Raw genomic sequence first — 20240 nt, 5'->3', positions numbered from 1 at the left:
ACCTCCCACACTGTGTAGGACAGAGTAGATGTTCCAAAACAGTTCAGTGGATGAATTCAGTACCTTCTTATTTGTACTCCAGGCTACAAATGTGTATCCACATTCTGTTGCAGCCTACCTTGGGAATAAGCCAAGTGGGCAACAGAGAGGTTATACTGGATTTAAGGAGGCTTTCAACCCAGAATGCTAATATGTAGGTATTAAAAAAATTACTTTGGTTTTAGAGACAGAAGGCCAGAACAAACACTTTGGGTCAAGCTCTATGTAACTGAGTTAATAGTACACACTTTAAACTATTACTTTTATTTGTACAGTACTTTATAGATGGAAAAGTATTTTCATTTAAATTGTCTAATTTGATACTCATGATGTACTTTTGAAGATTTATTTTTCCCAGTCTTGAAGACTGCTCCTTACTGAATTAAGGCAGGCAGCCATATGGGCCAATGCAATTTCTCTGTTGCTGCAGGCCTGTGTATCTCTCCACTCTGTAGGTTTCTGGTGGCTCTGCCTAGAAACCCCTAGGACTGGGGTGAGGTAAGGGTAGAGATGGAGGAAGTCTTTCTTGATTCTACAGTAACCTCCCAATGGGTTCACCTTGCCCACTGCCTACACATAGCTGATTTCTCAAGACAGGAGAATGGCAATAGAGAAAGAGTAGTTCATGTAGAGCCAGCTCTGTGGGAGACTAGAGTTTTATTATTACTCAAATCAGTCTCCCTGAATATTTGGGAAGCAGAGTTTTTAAGGACAACTGGTCGGGGGAAGCCAGTGAGCCAAGAGTGCTGATTGGTCAGAGATGAAATTGTAGGGAGTTGAAACCGTCTTCTTGTGCTGAGTCAATTCCTGGGTGGGGCCACAAGATCAGATGAGCCAGTTTATCAATCTGGGTGGTGCCAGCTAATCCATCAAGTGCAGTGTCTGCAAAATATCTCAAGCACTGATCTTAGGAGCAGTTTAGGGAGGGTCAGAATCTTGTCACCTCCAACTGCATGACTCCTAAACCATAATTTCTAATCTGGTGGCTAATGTTATTCCTACAGAGGCAATCTAGTCCCCAGGCAAACAGGAGGTCTGCTTTGGGAAAGGGCTGTTACCATCTTTGTTTTAAACTATAAAGTATAAATTAAACTTCTCCCAAAGTTAGTTCAGCCTATACCCAGGAATAAACAAGGGCAACTTGAAGGCTAGAAGCAAGAAGGAGTCAATTAAATTAGATATCTTTCACTGTCTCAGTCATAATTCTGCAAAGGTGGTTTCATTATCTGTGATCAAACCTCTGCAGTAAGAGTGACAGGTGATTGTTTTTCCCTGGGCACCACCTCTGTCTATTCCTTCTGAGTCTTCTCCAACCCAACATACACTCAATCAGGATGGCGTTGGAAACAAATTTTGCTAAAGGCTCAGACTTCAGAAGAGATTGTAGCTTTACCTAAAACCTTGACCTTCCAGAATAGGGTGACCCACATGAGGCTCCCCCCAAACCTCCTGCACTCTTTCTTCTCAGTCCCCTCTCCTTTCTAGGTCTCCTCCCCCTTCAGCAACTTTTCTCGCATCCCCAACAGTTTTCCTTGAGAATCTCCATTAGTCTTCAGGTGGAGATGCTTCTACCACCACTTCTCCCTTCTGAAACTTTAGCACAACACTAATTTTGAAGGTTCTTCTCTGCTCAGCCATTAATTATTTCTCCCTTCTGAAACTTTAGCATGACACTAATTTTGCAGGTTCTTCTCTGCTCAGCCATTAACTCATATAACTGAGTTATATTCTTGCAAGTGATGATGCACATGGGAACTTCAAATCCTCTTTAGTCTCCTCACCAGAGATAGGCAGGGCGATTTCCTCACAAGTTTTCCTGGGATGCGAGAACACATTGTCACAGTTAAAATTTATTTCTCTTGGATAATACCATCATCCCTCAGTATCCACAGCTTGTAGATATCAAAATCCCATATGCTCAAGTTCCTGATATTAAATGGCACAGTATTTGTATACATAAATCAGAAATAAAATTCCAAGGTTCCAATCAACTGAATGGACTCCCCCACCCCTTGAGCAATAGGATCCTAAAGAGAATCTGAAAAACTATTTCAGGCCATGACAGGAAGACAAGGTTGGACTTGCCCGTTATACCCTCTTCCCTTAGGAGTTTAGGCACAACTGACCAGCACTAACATTAAAACAGAGATCCTAAGAAAAACAGACTCTTTGTAGCAATAAGATAACCAACTCCAGCCTGACTCTGGTATAGCATCATGTTGTGAAAGATACAAGGCTCTGGAGGAAATTATTTTATCCCAAAATATATTTTCTTTGGCATCTTTGGAAATGCCCCTGCAAAGCCATATCTTGTGGGGGACATTTGCATTCTGTAGAGCGTTTCCTTTCCTTTCTAGGTCTTTTCCTGATCCAGGAGGTTTAACTTAGAGTCTGACACATTTTAAGGTTCAAAAAGAGACATTTACCATCTGTTGCCTCTGAAGCCTGCTACCTGCAGGCTTCATCTATGTAACAAGAACCTTGGTTTCCACAACTCCCCTTATCTTAACTCATGCATTTCTTTAAGTTGACCTCAACCCTCTAAGCAAAGGCTAACTTTCACCAATAGCAAATCAGAAAATCTCTGAATCCACCTATGACCTGAAGGCTTCGTCTGCCACACCACTTTGACATGCCCACTCTTCCAAGCCAATGCATATCTTACAGGTATGGATTTATGTCTTTGCCTCTAACTTTTATCTCCTTAAAATGTATAAAACCAATCTGCTTTATAGATCTGTACAAAACCACTTTGGGAACATGTTTTTAGAATCTCTTGAGGCTGTGTCCTGAGCCACAATCACTCATATTTGGCACAGAATAAGTCTCTTCAAATACTTTAAAGAGTCTGGCAATTTTTTGTCAACATATATAATCTATGCACATCCTCCTGCATATTTGAAGTCATCTCTAGGTTACTTATAATACCTAATACAACATAAATACTATGTACATAATTGTATTTTTGTTTGTATTCTTTTAAATTATTGCACTGCTTGCTTTCCTTCCTTCCCTCCCTCCCTCCCTCCCTCCTTCCTTCCTTCCCTCCCTCCCTCCTTCATTCCTTCCTTTTTTCTCCCTCTCTCCTTCCCCTTTCCTTTCCTTTCCTTTCCTTCTTTCCTTTCCTTTCCTTTCCTTTCCTTTCCTTTCCTTTCCTTTTTGTTTCTCTCTTTTTCGATCTGTGGTGGGTTGAATCTGTAGATGTTGAACCTGTGGCTATGGAGACTGGCTATACAGTCAAATAGCATATGGAGAAAGAATAGTCACCCTGCCCTTGAAGAATAATAAACTCTGTCATTATTGTAAGAGGCTTTGACTCTTTCCTGAGCTTGGATCCACTTAAAAGAACCTCTACAAGGTGCAAACTGGTTTATCTTTGCCATTCAGAAAGGATTACTCAACCCAGATTATTTTTTAAATGTTTAAAGTCTTTACTTTTTTTATACCAAGCCCCATCCCCCTCACCCAAGGGAGTGGGGTAGACTGATTTTATCATAGTGATAAGAAAATGGAACCATAAAGAAATTAAGTGAATTACTAAGCCATGGCAGATATAAGACCTACATGTCTCCCTCATAAATATTAATTGTGTACTTTGCAAGGGATTTACTGGCAGCTCTAAGGAAACTTCTGATGGTAAATTATTGAATCTATTTGTTGATCTCATTTCTACATTTCCTTTCCAACTCCCTTTCAAAAAAAGTGTTAAATATATTCAAAAGCTCTTGATTTAGAATGATCAGGAGGTAAAGTTGCAAGCTGGAAATTTATCTTAGATAGCAAACTGGAAATTTCTGAAGACAAAGATTAAATATTCTTAATGTAATAGCTTTTTTTTACAGTTTCTATAGCTGATGTTTACAGCATTTGTATTTTGCTTAATTTTCTCTTCCACTGATACTGTGCCTGGCACATGGTAAGAACTCAACTGTAGAATCAATATATGGTTTCATTGAGAATGTTTGAGTAAAATCATCCCAGAAGTCAGACCCTTACCTATAATATTCAGGCCAGGTCGGTTTACCATCAACTAATTCTGCTCTGTCTTTGAGATTATTTAAAAAAATCAAGTAATGTGAAAGTTAATGTGTTTATCAAAATTAACAAGATTTAAAAATATTTTCCATTTTATTTTTGGTGAGTTTCATTTCTGGCTGAAAAAATTTCTGGCTCATTATTTTCAAAGCATTGCCTTGCCTAAGCAGATGTGTACACACCTTCCTTCTTCACTCAGGTTTTCTGATCAAGTCTAAAGATGATTGTGTTTTTTTAAAAAAAAAATCCTCATTTTGCCTCCCTCCAAAAATCTCATATCACCACTGCACAGGCTCTTTCCTCCATATTGTGTATGTGTGTGTATATATATATATATATATATATATATATATATATATACATCTCCCTCTTATATTTATTATACACCTATAGAAAGTAGAATTTCCCTTGGCGAATGCTTGGTAAATTTGTTTCACCCACCATTTTATGTTTTGGGAATTGGTCTTTTCACCTCTGCCAGCAGCCTCAGCATTGCTGGGGCAGATTTCCAGATTTTAAGGAAAGCAGTGCTGTTTTGAGCTAAGGGTAGTGGATCCCCCCTTTTAAATCAGATTGGTGAGTGTGCCACAGGCTGGCTGTGACCTGTGGTGTCTTTCTAGCAGCCATGAAAGAATGTGGCTGGCATTCAAAGATGTTGCTTTCAACCTCAGGTCATTGGCGATGAAGGTGAGCCATGTAATAAGAGTGCAGACTCTGAGCAGATACTCCGGAGGGATAGACGATGGAAGGTGTGCCTGGATAGAGCCAACGTTTGTAACAGGATGGTAAATGAGACTGTTCTTGCTGATTTACTTGTGGCTGAGGCCTCAGAGCTAAGAACAGTAAGTGGCAAATGCCACACGTTCTAAAGAGGGTGCTTGTTGTGTGCAGAAGATGAGGAATTCCTTGAGATAAGTGAATGGCTGGCTGTATTGCCCTCACTAGGAGAGGATGGGATTGGATTGCTTGCTAGTCCACCAAGAGGGGAGCTAGCTGAGGGCCTACAGAGATGCTCTCTGAGTTGGGAGGGATGTCTTCCAGGAAGGAGGCTGTCATCTCAATCTCCTCCTCATGCCGTGTACATTAAGATGCAAAACTTGAAGGCCCCATGTCATTTGGGGATGACCCTAGGATCAGAGCAAAGCACGGAGAGAAGGTTCTTGGAGAACTATGCCTCCTAAACTGTCCTTATCTGGAAAGTGCAAAGGTGAGAAACTGGCTGATGTTGTCTCTGATGGCAACATGAGAGGAGAGGGCCACCTGCATTTCCTTATTTGGCAGGCAAAAGGGCTGGGTTTTCCTGAGAGCCAGAATAAGAGCAAAGCAAGGGTCAGGCCTGAAACGGGTCCCACTCCAATGGGCTGCCTGATCCCAGGAAGGACCCCAGCAGAGAGAGCACACATGGGCACATGCTGGCAGCAGGAATGAGGGGTGTGGCTAGGGGGTCCAGCCAGAGACCACATAGGTCACAGAGACTAACTGTGAGAGGTTTCTGTGAAGAGGGGGTCAAAGGGCTTTGGAATTGACCCAGGAAAGAAAGAACCAACAATGGAACAGAGGACTTTGTGGGGATAGTTTGTCACGACATAAGGGAACCGTTTCTCTCCTTCCTTCTTTTTTTTTTGAGACAGAGTCTTGCTCTGTCACCCAGGCTGGAGTGCAATGTCACAATCTCAGTTCACTGCAACCTCCGCCTTCTGGGTCCAAGTGATTCTCATGCCTCAGCCTTCCAAGTAGCTGGGATTACAGGCACACACTACCATATCCGGCTAACTTTTTAAACATTTTTGGTAGAAACAGGGTTTCACCGTGTTGACCAGACTGGTCTGGAACTTCTGACCTCAAGTGATCCTCCCCGCTTAGCCTCCAAAAGTACTGGCATTACAGGCATGAGCCACTGCATCTGGCCCTCCTTCCTTCTTTCCTCTTCTGTTTCCCCTCCTCCCAGACACCAGAGGTAGCACAGTGAGACAGAAAGAGGAGGGAAGGAGGAAGGTGAAGAAATAGTTTCCAGGTGAGACAGGGCCTGTCCCTTCCTTTCTGCAGGCGCAGGTCAGGAGGCAGAAAAACTTTAAATAAGTTGAGAAACTATGAAATCTGCCCAAGAAAGAGAAGGAAACACAAACTCATTTGTGTTTCAAACATGAGTAAACAGTAAAGATTCCTTCTTTTTTCTTCTGTACCCTCATCTGTGCCCGATGTATTCAATAGGTATTGTTACATGTTCTTTCAATAAATTTTTGAAGTAAACTTTATGTCAATTTATTTTATTTCTGTCGAGAAGCCCTCATGACCAGACTCCTTTCAACATGTTACACCTTAAATAAACAAAAGGTGTTCTGAATGCCTTGGGTAGGAAGGGATCATTGCTGGTTTAAATAATGATTTGAATACCAGCTGGAAACTTTTCTACCATTTGCCTAAGATGCTCATCAGTTCTTTTCAGTTAGGCAGTATCTCAAGTAAAAATGCTCCCTGAGACTGCAAATAGAGCTTGGGGCAATTCAGACAATGATTCATGGCCTTGGTCCTTGCTAGAATTTTAGTTCACATAACACTACACATTGTTGGGAGTTGTGAAGAAGTCCATTATCTTCCTGTGAATAGGAATGCAGGGGAACTATTTATTTCAAGTTTTATCTTAGGTCACTTTTAGTGATCCCTTAATCTATTAAACTGGTGCAAGAGGAATTGCGGATTTTGTCATTGAAAGTAATGGCAAAACCTGCAATTACTGCAATTACTTTTGTGCCAACCTAGTAGTTCAACTTTGGCTTGGCCATGTGCCGGCATGTACATAACATCCATGGGCTTAAAGAAAATTTAACTGTGGTGAGTTGAATAATTTTTTGGAAGTTGATATTCCACATCTTATAATTATAAGAGACATTTGGCATTCACTGTTTGGAGACTGGTTCTGAGATTGTCTAAAGCTCTAATCTACAGTGACACAACTAATATTAGGCTCACATGAAATAAATTAAGTCCTTAAGCAACTAAACTTAAGGGCTGCTGTGAAACATGGAAATATCTGAAGCGAAGCCTTTGTAAATGGTCCTCGGTTTACACACTGAGAATGTTAGGCCTACCCCATGCAATTGTCAAGAAGACATCTGTCTATCATCTATCTATCCATCTATCTGTCATCTATCCATATGGAGATTTATTATGAGCCATTGGCTCATGTCATTATGGAGGCTGAGAAATCCCATGATCTGCCATCTGAAAACTGGAGATCCAGGCAAGCTGGTGGTGTAATTCAGTCTAAGTTCCTAGACCTGAGAACCTGGGAAGCTGACCATGGGAAATCACAGTTAAAAAGCAGGAGAAGAAGAGATGTGCCAACTCAAGCAGGCAGGTAGGAAAAAAGGAGCCAATTCCTCACTCTCTACCATTTGCTCTATTCAAGCCCTCGAAGAACTGTATAAAGCCCACCCACATTTGGAACAATGATCTACTGACATGCCTTGCTTAACAATGAGGATACTATCTGCGAAATGCATTGCTACACAATTTCATCATTGTGCAAACATCATAGAGTGCACTTACACAAACTTAGATGGTATCGCCTACTACGCACTTAGGCTATGTGGGATAGCCTGTTGCTCCTAGGCTACAAACCTGTATAGCATGTTACTGTACTGAATGTTGTAGGCAATCGTGGCACAATAGTAAGTATTTATGTATCTAAACATACCTAAATATAGAAAAGGCACAGTGAAAAAAAGTTGTAAAAGATAAAAATAGTATACCTTATAGAACACTTACAATGAATAGAGCTTTCAAGAATGAAAGTTGCTTTGGGTGAGTCAGTGAGTGAGTGGTGAGTGAAGGCCTAGGACATCACTGTACACTACTGTGGACTTTGTAAACACAGCATACTTAAACAACACTACATTTATAAAAAGTAGTTTTCTTCCTTCAATAATAAATTAACCTTAGCTCACTGGAACATTTTTACTTTCCAAATTTTGTTAACTTTCTTACTTTTTTGTAATAATGGTTAGTTTAAAATATGAACACATTGTATAGCGATATGTATTTTCTTTCTTTCTTTCTTTCTTTCTTTTTTTTTGAGATGGAGTTTCGCTTTTGTTACCCAGGCTGGAGTGCAATGGCGCGATCTCGGCTCACCGCAACCTCCACCTCCTGGGTTCAGGCAATTCTCCTGCCTCAGCCTCCTGAGTAGCTGGGATTACAGGCACGCGCCACTGTGCCCAGCTAATTTTTTGTATTTTTAGTAGAGACGGGATTTCACCACATTGACCAGGATGGTCTCGATCTCTTGACCTCATGATCCACCCACCTCAGCCTCCCAAAGTACTGAGATTACAGGCGTGAGCCACCGTGCCCGGCCGTATTTTCTTTCTTTATATCCTATTCTTTTTTATTTTTGATTATTTTTTTTCTATTTTTAAATTAAAATTTTTTTTTTTTTTTTTAAATTTTTTGTTGAAAACTAAAACACAAACACACACATTTGCCTGGACACATATAGATGCAGGATCATCAATATCATTGTCTTCCACTTCCACGTCTTACCCCACTGGAAGGTTTTCAAGGGCAATAACAGGCATGCGGCTGTCATCTCGGAGAGTCTCTTGAAGCCCACACTTTCAGAAATTGTAAATGTACATGCCGTTAAATATGGTGTTCCTTTTAAGATGTGCAGTTACTGAGTAAAAATCTAATATCCCACAACCCAAACACTCATAATGAAATCCAATCTGTACTCCCAGTTAGGTGATTCAATGAAATCATACACAATGAGCTTGTCATCATAAGAAATAGGAAACAGGAAATGCAGATTTCTATTGTTGTTGTGCAAACAATGTCCTCAGGATTAGTATGATCACAGACCAATGAATCTATGAAGTTAAGTTATAGTTTTAATATTAGCTTACATATTTATATAACTTATTGGCATAGAATCATATTAAAACGTCTCCTGTAGAAGCATCATTCATTTTGAAAGTTCTGCATTATAATTTTCCTAGCATTATGTAATCCTTTAACCCATTATTTAATATTCATTAAAAAAGACTCTTAACTTATTTACCATAGAAGACAGCTTATGAATTACTTTATCCTAAAGTGTTTTCCGTAATCAAAGGCAAAGGTTTTTCTCTTTACGTCAAATGCTATCTCCATTTTTCCCCACTAACCCATGCTACCATGCTATCAACAGTTTCTTCTTGTATTTTTACTGGTACTTTGAAAGAATGTATAGGCTATAGCCATGTCCTTTGGAGTCTCCTCTGTTTTATGACATAAATTTAGCTTTCCCGGGCTCTTTGTTTGCCATCTCATTTGACTTCTTATGGATCATTCTGGTCTGTCCTTTGCATCTCCAGGGGATTATTATTACTTATCTTGGCCAGGTTACTAGGGAGATCAGTTGCACCTGAGAACCTTTATGCAATCACTTGTAGCCCCGTCTCCTCTTACACCTTGGGCTTACCTCAGACACTATCTCAGATCAGATGGAACTTGCTAGGTTCTTTGCTTCTTCATATTGGGAGCAAGAAGAGCTGGTTGTTTCACTGGGTCTAGCCTAATGAGCTGTTGCAAGACAGAAGATCCTGCACCTTTTCTCCCTAGGATATACTGCAAAGAATCTTTGCTGCTTTTTCCTAATGCTTTGCCAACAAGCAAGCAGAAAGGCAGATGTTGAGAAACTGGTGCCTCCTGGAGCTTTGGTTGTATCCTGAAGCCAGGGCTTCTTCCTAGGGTAAGGACGGGCTCTGGTCTGTTGCTATCAAATCATCTTCATGGCATCACAGTCATGCTATAAGGCAAAGAGGTCATCACAAGAATTTGAAGAAGTCAAGATCAATATTTTGGTAATTCTGGAATCCTCTACACATTCTCTAAGTGTCGTAGCACCAGTGGTGTCTAGTAAATGTTGCACAGCTGACTTTCTGAAAATCAACAAACAAACAAAAATACTATACATACATGTATGTACAAAAATTTATCACAAATTTTATTGATATAAAGAATTTATAGCACACAACTGACAAAAAATAATAAAATACACATATTCTTTATTATAAAATTGATTTTCATAGAATGCTGTAGTTGATTTTTGCTGAAATTGTTATCCTTAGGTGGCCAACCTGTGGTTGCAGTTGATGAATGAAGGTGGTTCTTATATGAATGTTGATATTTTTATAGGCATTAATGAGTAAGACAAAAGTGAAAGGAAAAAATAAATATGTGTGCCAGAATTTCATTAATGCGTCAATGATGTGAGCAACTCCTTTGGTTCAAATACTGGGAGAATAGTCCTCAATGTTTTTGTGCTCTTCACATTGTAATGGTGCCAGATGTATAAGTTTAATCTGCATTATTAACATGTTTGTCATCATGTTCTCATGTCTAGACTATCAGAAAAAGAGTAAATCAAGCTCTGATTGGTAACCACCGTGGCCAATTTAAAGCTACCAACATAACATCACTGATTGCAGAGTTGTGAAGAGATACACAATAGCACATCGGCTTATATTATTCCTTCCATACAGATATACTAGACATAAGTAATCTCAAAGGCATAGACAATAGGAAAATGTAGTTAAGTAATTCGAATATGTTGAATTTGGGGGGAATTTATTTGTTATCTTTGTTTTTTAATTTTTATTTTAAATTATTATGGATACATAATAGTTGTACATTGTTATCTTTATTTTTAATAATTCATTAGATTATAAGTTTATATAATTCAACTTTTGATAGTGGCTTTGTTTAATGACTAACTCATGAAATTCCTGAAAAGTTAATAACTGGCTCTTATAAACCAGTGCAAGTGGGCTCTAGTGCAACACTGGCCACAGCTCATGAGTATTAAAATGTTACATCATGGGAAATTTGTGCTAGCATGGCTCTGAGGGATCATCTTGTTCATTACTTGTCCTTGGTAAATGTGAACTCTGATGTGTTGCTGTTTGAATAGGAGACTATATCAGCAGAGTAAGTTCTGATCTGGTTCCCAGATGCCTGTGGTGTGAATCACAGTATCTCTCCCATACATGGGCCCTTTTGAGGGGAATGCTGGCAGGGGTGTGCTAGGTCTTGATGAGGGCTCTCAGGAGGGTAAGCTTTAGAATGCCAGGCCAGCGTCTTTTCTCATGTGCCACTCTTCTTGTTATGTGTATGTGGAAAGGGGAAATGGGGCAGAGAAGAAGGGAGATATCGAAAAGTCGCATCCTGCAATGTAGGACTCTAAGACTCTAAGGTATTGTGAGCTTTGGGAATGTCTGAGTAACCCTCAGAGAAAAATACTCTCTGTTAATTCAGAGGCAATCAGAGATGAAGCATGGAAATGATACAGCTCTAGGGGAGAAATGAAGTTTCAAACTTGTGATTATGTAAAATGGGAGAGGGAAAAGTTAAAATCATCAATTCCAGCTGGGACTGGAGTCACAGTAGCTAAGAACAGTTAATATGTACTGACTTCCTGCATATTTATAATATGCTAAGTACTTTACTTGTATAATTTCACTTAAACTACACAACCACCATATAAAATACTTTTCTCACCAATTTTCAGAAAGGAAAATAATAGGTAAACAGGTTGAGATAGGAAAAGCTGTTGTACAAGGTAATACATGAAGCAAAGGCCAGAGATGGAATCCATAGAAATCATAAACTTTTGAATCATGAATATACATAGTTATGATTCCTTTCATCAGCTCCCCCTGTATTGAGACCAAGAACTGTGTTGAGTTTTCCTGGTTAGAAAAGGGTAGAAAAGCAGAGGGAGTGGGGTGGGTAAGAGAATGATCCTTAGTTCTCTAGAATATTTATCTGTAACCAGCATGAAAAGGGGTATCAGGCCCCCACCATTTCTACCACCATGAAAACACTGGGCTAAATGCCAACCATCACCACTCTTATGGATTGAATATTTGTGTCCCCTCAAAATGTATACGCTGAAACAATAACCCCCAGTGTGATGTTATCTGGAGGTGATTAGGTTTGATTCAGTCATGAGTTGGGGGACCTCATGATGCAATTTGTGCCCTTATGAAAGAGGAGTCTCTCCCTGTTTTTCACCATGGGAGGATACAAGCAAAGATGCTCTCTGGACACAAGAAGTGTCCTCACCGGACACCCTACAGTACTTGATCTTGGACTTCCCAGCCTTCAGAAATCAGAAAGGTGGGAAAGAAATGTTTCCTGTTTAAGCCACCCAAACAAGTATTTGTTAAGTCTATGGTAATTTGTTATAGCAACCTACTCTGACTAAGACAACCACAGCCTCCAGCGATAACAAAGTACTATGAGTTACAAAAGGGGTATCAACTCCAGGGGCCCAGACACCAAGACTGAAGACTCTAATAACAGTTCTCTTAATCCAATCTCCTGGAACCATGTAACTATCTATTTTTATAGAACATATTTTTACCCCAAAACTAGTATGAGTGAAGCAGAGGCAAATGACTGCGGACTGTAAGACTAAAGATAGGGTTTTGTTGAGAAGCTGACAAGTGTCTGTAGCTGCACATAGAGTAATGTCTCAGCAGGTAAGGCTGTGACCCCCTGAACCTCCACTGTTAGCAGAATGGACGAGAAAAAAGAGTACAAAACTGTCCAGCAATGGCCCATAGTGTGTCACCTTGACTGTTGTCCTAATTTTAATTTAATATTTTCTCTACTCCTTGTTTGCACTCTCAGTCCCACTTGCCACATTCAAAGTAGCAAAACTACTGACAACAATATTATTTTTATTTTACAAAAATACAGCTCATTACAGCTGTTACTGTTGTGGTTTTAATAGTTAGCCCCCAAGTGCAATTCTGATGAAAAGGATAAAGGAAAAAGGGCCGCTTGTCAATATCGTACATGCCAGTTTTAAACATGGCCTAAAAATTCTCTGCCAGTCCTCCTACTAGCAGATGGGTTCCACATCCCTTCCCTGTGGATCTGGCTGGATTTGTAACTTCTCTGACTGCTGGGGCCATGGGTCAGGTGGTGATCTCTGAGGCTAGGTCAGAAGAGCCTGTGTGGCTTCCACCTGTCCTCTCGGAGCTCTCTTTTTTGAATATTCCCACTCAAAACCCAGCCTCTATGCCACAAGAAACTCAAACCACACGGAGAAATGACTTGTTGGTGTTCTGTCTGAGGAAACGTGTTCTCTTTCCGGGTCCACAAGGGGGCGTAGTTTTAAGGGCAAACACTTCCCAGCCATGCCCCGCTCCCATGTCCCTCCTTCCGGGAGATTCAATGGTTTCTGTTTTAATTTTCGTGGGTGCGGTGGTAGGGGGAATCACAAGTCAATCACTCCAGCGGAAGTTTAACGGAACTCCCTTCATTGGCCAGGGGACTCGGAGAAGGTGGGAATTCCTCCCAGGTTAAAAGTCCCCTTCTTCCACACTCCTTTGAATTCTATACTTGGGTCCCCTTCCACACTCTTCGTGGAAGCCTTTTTCTCTCTAATCTTTTCTCTCTCCTTTTTCTCTTTCTCTGCTTAAATAAATCAGTTTCTGCAAACACTTTTTGGGGTCTGGTATTTACTTTACAAGCATACCATGCCCACCGTGGTCCCCTCTGCCATTCTTGGGAGAGTGAAAGACCAAGAGCCTGGAGCCCACCAGGGAGCAAGCTGAGCTCTCCCCTGCACCCCAAAATCCTGCCAACATGTCCACAGTCCCAGTCAAGCCAGTCTTCAACTCACCCTAGCCCATGCAGCAGACATGCAAATAAAGAGGCCACCTTGGAAGTGACTTTTCTCATCCTGGTTGCTCTACTTCTCAGCCTTGCAAGTCTTTCTGGCTGAGGCTCCAGACAATGTAAAGCAGAAAAAAGCTGTCCCTACTATGTGCTTTCCTAAGTCCTTGCCTACAAAATCTGTGAGCATAATAAAGCTGTCATAGCTGCATGTTACTAAATTAACAACGGTTTGTTTTAACACACAGACAAGTGGAATACATACCAAAGATGCATCACTGCAAACATAAACATTTGAGTACCTTTGGTATATGCAAAATCAAGGTCACATCCTTGTTCTGTATATTCAGAGAGAAGAATTGCTTGGGTCTTGGCTTCTGGAGGAGAAGTGGTAGGTCCATGAGTGAGAGTCCCCCATGTCAACCTCTTAGAAAATCAACAATGTCCTAACATTTCTAGTTACAGTTGCTACAAGAAACATCAACACAAAGGTTGATGATGATCCTTGTTATTACTATAATCCTTATAATAAAGGTACTAGGCTCCCATTTTTACTGTTGTGTTGATTTGGGCTTATTTCTCTATCTTGTTCTACAAGCACTTGAGTCTGAGCATTTTAGAGCTATTTCTGTATCTTCTTATCCGATCTGCATTTGAGTCTCTATGTGTCTGGGGTATGTAATGGTAGCAGGCATTCAGGGCAGCATTTGTGTGTGCCCAATGACAACATGAAACACAGGTGATGATCACACCTGATCCAGATCACAGACAGAGTTAAAGGGCTCCCCTCTCTGATTGCTCCCCAGAGACCACTAGAAATGTCATTAGTGAGACCCAAATGATATTTCTTCCTCTTCCTGGGATCATCAGCCCCAAGGAATTATTTTAGAGCAGCTGTGTTTGAAAATTATTCTGGGGGTAGGGGGTTTCTATTTCCAGGCTTCCAGGATGATCTAACCGAAATGAGCTATGTAGGCCGGGTACAGTAGTTCATGCCTGTAATCCCAGCACTTTGGGAGGCTGAGGTGGGCAGATCACATGAAGTCAGGAATTCGAGGCCAGGCTAGCCAACATGGTAAATCTTGTCTCTACCAAAAAGACAAAAATTAGCCAGGTGGGAGGTGGAGGTTGCAGTGACCCGAGATCATGCCACTGCATTCCAGCCTGGGTGACAGAGCAAGACTCCATCTTAAAACAAAACAAAACCAACAAAAAAAACCAAAGTGAACTGTGCATTGAGAAAAATGTGCAAAGGATGCCCAGTTTCTATGGTTGGAACAGTATCTAAATTAATTCTTTTCTACAAGTGGCTCTCTGCTGATATTTTATTAAGTGGCTTTTGAATAAAATTTCACTTTTTTTTTTAAAGGAACTGGAAGAGTAGGAAAATAGGTACTGATTTGGGCTTGATTATATGCAAGGTTGTTAGGATTAACCTTTGGGATAAATAGGCCTACTGGCTTAATACAGTAGCTGGTCATTTCCCTAGGTAATTGTTTACTTATTTCTAAAGAATTATTCAGAACTATTATTGAATTAAGTATCCAATTTTATGTAACACTGTTATAGTCTAGGGCAGATATATTATTAATAACACAAATAAGCAAACATTTAACAATAAATAAATTAAATATTTGCATTATTTAAAATAAAAAATATTTCCAGGAATTATGATTGCTTTAGAGTTCTTTCCACAATTACAGAAATCAGAGATGTTTCTGGATAGCATGTTAATTTAAGGAAAATAAAATACTGCATATTCTGGAAGAACCCTCATTAACTGAAACTTTCTTCTAAAAATAGAGATGGACAAGTGAAGTAGACATGGCTCTTGGTTTCTCCCTATGTACAGCTTGCTGTGGCTGGATAAGAAAGAGAATCTTCTTCTCTCTTAGTAGGCAATGATCATACATCTCAGTTTGCTTGAGGTAGCAGTACACATTTATACTTGCTTTCCTGAAATATCTATAAGTAGAATCCTCCTTCACTCTCAAAGTGTTCTGACTTGGATGATAAATTACATGGTACCTCTTATTCGCTAGCCCAGGGGAAAACGTCTCTCCCTCACATATACCCTCTTGGTGGCACATTTCCTCTGTTCACATGAATCACTGGTCGTAGCATGGAGTTCTCTGCCTAATTTCTTTCATCCTGTGCAAAACAGAATTGATTGAATCTATATTCCCCTTGGTTTTCACTATAAAACCAAATTACCTGCAATTAAAGCCCAGTTTATCTTATTTCTGTGGATTAAATGGCTGTGACTTTTACCGAACATTTTCTGAGATTCGCTTAAATTTTGCAAACATATTATTTGTAGTCATTAAAGGCTTATTTTAAATATAGTACTCTAGAATGGACTAGGAAGTGTTTTCCACAGAATTTCTTAGTTTCAACTGGACTGAAAGACCAGATCCAGTATAGTTGGAAGAACATCAAATTTGTGGGCTAGAGCTCTATGCTACAGTTCATACTCTGTCCCACGTCCTGGTGGATGATACATCCCAGGGTGCCCAGGATTAGCCCAATTTATACCTGCTCTCCAGCGTGGTTATTAAGACTGCCCCCTTTCATTCTGAAAAATATCCTGGTTTCGAAAACAAGGAATGTGGTCACCCTAATTATCAGCCATATAGAATCAGGCAAATCACTAAGTCTTTGTGTTTCCATCCCTCATTTGCCAAAAAATTACCAATCTCAGAAAGCTGTTTTGAGGAGTGAATGAAAGGGAGAATATAAAAGCTTTAAAACATACTAGCAAGTGTAACCTATTAGACAAGCTTCCTATTTTTCATCCTTCTGCTCTGTGTCTGTAAGATACAAGGATTTGTGGCCTTCTTAAAGCTGATCCTAATTCTTGCTCTCAGGTGCAGATATTGCACTTTCTATAAAAGATTCAGACAAGAAAATGGGCAAGATATTTTTTTTTTCTTTTCCTCTGGCTAAGCTGCTACTATTACCTTTCATCCACACCACACTCATTCCTGCTTCCAAATCTTTTTGCATGTTCTGCTCATTTTGTGGAATATCCAGTTTCTCTTTGCCATTCTTACCTTCTGTATTCTTAGTTAAAGTCCTATCTCAAATCACATGTTTTGAAAAAAGACTTCTGTGAATATGATTAGAGGTGTGGAGGTGCTATCTATAACTCTTCCCTACTAAGGTTCCAGCCAATTAAGTTTAGGTACAAAAAAACCCCACAAAAAACGATAAATAGGAATTTAAGTGTCGCTTTATTGATTTGGGAAAGCATATGTCACCATCCAGAGCTCTGATAATGGTTGGAATAGTACTAGTCTGGAGTGAAGAATTCTATTCCCTAGTCCAGATTTAGATCTTGAAACTCACATGCTTAGGTGTGCCATGTGTGAGAGAGAAAGAGAAAGAAGAGAGGAATGAAGAAAGATGGCCTTCAGAGCTGACTGAGCCTGCTGCTTAGAAGCTGACCTCAAGCCTTCCCACACCAGAAATAATGGAAACAATTTCTTTCATCCAACACTAATCATGCTCTTCTTAAACACCATTTTAACTTAGAGGTAACATGGCACAATTTAATGAATTGTTCCTTGGTCATTTCATGCTGGCTCTGGAACATCACTGAGTAATTTTTCATATCTTCAGCATCTTTGAAAGAATCTAGGATAAACATGGCTCCTACTAGATAATTAATAGTTATTGGTTGAATGATTGAGTTGCAGGCTTAAATGTTATGTTTGAAGGGAAAATAATATCCCTTCTAATTTGGTAAGATCACATAGTGGGGCTGTCCTGCTAATGCTGATACTACCCCTGTTGCTATTTTACTTTAAAAAACAACAACAACAACAAAAACCTGATGGCTTCCACTCCTTACAAAGAGGGAGAAAATGCTGAAATGATATCCGCAAACCAAGCACGTCATGCTCCTGAAAACATAGACAAGACATAGCATGGAGAATCATTTTAAATGCCAGTGGAAAAGACCAGATCACTGGTCAAACAGACTCATCTTCTTTCGTTTCGTACTTGTAGCTAAACTCTATTTCCCAGACTCCTTTGCATGTAGGTGTGGCCATGCAACTGGGTTCTGACCAATGGAATTTTGGCAAATGTCCTGTGGACCACTTCCTGTCCTGGCCTACAGAAACTTCCTGTATAGGATTTTCCACATGCTTTCCCTTCTGCCTGGCCAGAACGGAAAAGACCCACAGAGAAACTCTGAAAGTCCTTGATTGGAGGGCATTCCTTGAGAACCTAGTCCCTGAATTAGTACTTGAGGGAGAGCTACTCAGAAAGGAACACTAGCACTGGGCTATGAGAGAAATAGACTTATTACTGTGACTTGCTGAAACTTGAAGTTTACCTGTTACAGCAGTCAGTGTGTGAGGGCTTACTTCTTATTAGAATAACCAAGGTATTTTTTCCCTTATAAAACCGTGACACAAATAACAATGACTGCAGAATTCATTGATTGTAAATTGTACCTGGATTTTAGAGAGGTTACAAAGTGAAAAAAAAAAATGTGCATCTTAGAGTTGATAAAATAGGATAATTCAATATTTCAGTGTGTTTTATTTTTCATACCACCATCTGAGTCCCGTAGCCAGCTTCTTGAAGAATGGAAAAACTACTGTTTCTGATAAACAGAATGTAAGCTCCTAGAGGATTTACAATTTACTTGTCTTACTCACTCTTTAACCCCTAGAACTTCAGTTAACACATTGTAAGCATTCAGGAACACTTGCCGGTTGGGGAAGGATGTCCAAGCTACTGGCAGCATGCGGGCCTGCACAGGAAATGGATTCTCTGTCTGTAGTTAAGCTCTTAGGAAAGTGAATGACAATGAGGGTCACAGATTCAGAATCCAGAGTGATTTGATGAATTGCATGTTTAATGGCATCATGGTGCAATGCATGTCTGTGGGGCTTCTGAAATAGTGTTGGGAGGCAGGACCTGGCCTTACAATGAAGACCCTTGAGGAAATGCCTCAAGACTTCAAAAGGTGTGTTTATTTATTGACATGAAGTATGATCTTTATGGTCTTCAGTGTTTAAAAATCAATAAAGTGGTTTGGTCTATTTGGCTCTGAATAATTTCAAGTGTGTGCTTTGTTTCTGATAATTGCCTTTTACGTCTCCTTGAGGAATTTTCTGACTGAGAGCGAGGCACACACCATGTCAAGAGTCTGTCCTGCTCAGACATGCCTTGAGTTGGCCTTTTGTGGCAGGGCAGTAAACAGGGGTTGTGAATTGCCCATTGCTATTTCCCTGGTGCCCATTTTAGCACCTCACACAGAGTTGATGCTCAATGCATATTTAATGAATATGTTGTAATTATTTAGAACGACTGAATGGATGACTCAAAACTGAAAATTGAATTGACTTCTGTTTGGAGTTACAATATTAGCCCCTTTTTTTGAAAATTTATTATGAGTCAGGCACTTTACATATATTTGTAAGGTTTAAATGAGAGGCAATGGAGGCCAGTTATTGGAATGAAGAAATTTAATCAGCTCCTGGGCGAGGTTCTGCAGTCCAACAGGAGGAGCTGGAGAAGTTGCGAGGACTCCTCTCAGATGTGGGGTTTTATAGGGAGTGGAGGCATTCCAATTGGCTGCGGGGAAACTGGACATGGACGGGGCCAGCTGCCATTGGCAGGTAGGCGGGATTTCCAGTGAGTGGGCTGCCCAGGGGGAGTGGGGCCTGGACGGGACAAAATGCTATTGGGCAGGTCCTGGCTGGGCTTCTTTTAAATTTTGGTGGGGTTCTTTAACGGCGAGCTAGGTGCTGAGTGCAGAGCTTGGTGCCGGGCGTGGAGTGGGGTGGCGTGTCTGAGCTCCAGGCGAGGCGACCGGCCTTACAATATTATCTTGCCTAATGTAAGTAGAAAGTACTGGCGTTATCTGTATAGGATGGAGGAAGAAGTTGAGACTCAGGAGGACAAGTCATTTTTACAAAATCACAAGGAGACAGAACTCAGGTTGAGCTCAGACTAAGCCGTTCTTTACCACTCTGCCTAGTTCTTGAGAAATGGTGCACTTTAAACACTGGAATAGCATCGTAACTTCAAGATGACTCAGCTCCAACTGTGCACACTCCTACCTTCTTGGTGAAGGAGCTTGACCTCAAATTAATGAGCCTGAAAGAGAAGTGAGTAACATTGTTTTTTTGAGAAACATTGTTCCAGTTGTGCTGTACTTTTTCAGCCCGAGGTATCTGTGATACCAGGTGAGAGTGAGCAGGGTGATCCACCCATTGCCGTCTCTTACCTCAGCTGCTGGGCATCGACATTACTTCCAGATCCCTGCTTATGCAGCGTAATATTACAGGCTCAGAGTGACTACAACATTTGTAAGGACACAGACTTCTTAGAGATGCTACAGGCAGGGCTCCCTGGGAGATGAAAAGATTACAATGTCACCATCCTTTAAGTGATAACAGGGCACTCATGCTTTGCTTTTAACCTGAGGCAAAATCAACACATTTTACCCTGTGGCAGAATAGAACTGGGACTTACTT

Source organism: Aotus nancymaae, unplaced genomic scaffold (genome assembly GCF_030222135.1).
Source record: "Aotus nancymaae isolate 86718 unplaced genomic scaffold, 86718_ANA_hifiasm-v0.15.2.pri h1tg000040l, whole genome shotgun sequence".
Classification (NCBI taxonomy): Eukaryota; Metazoa; Chordata; class Mammalia; order Primates; family Aotidae; genus Aotus; species Aotus nancymaae.
The sequence above is the reverse complement of the archived record's forward strand: the minus strand, read 5'-3'. Positions refer to the sequence as shown.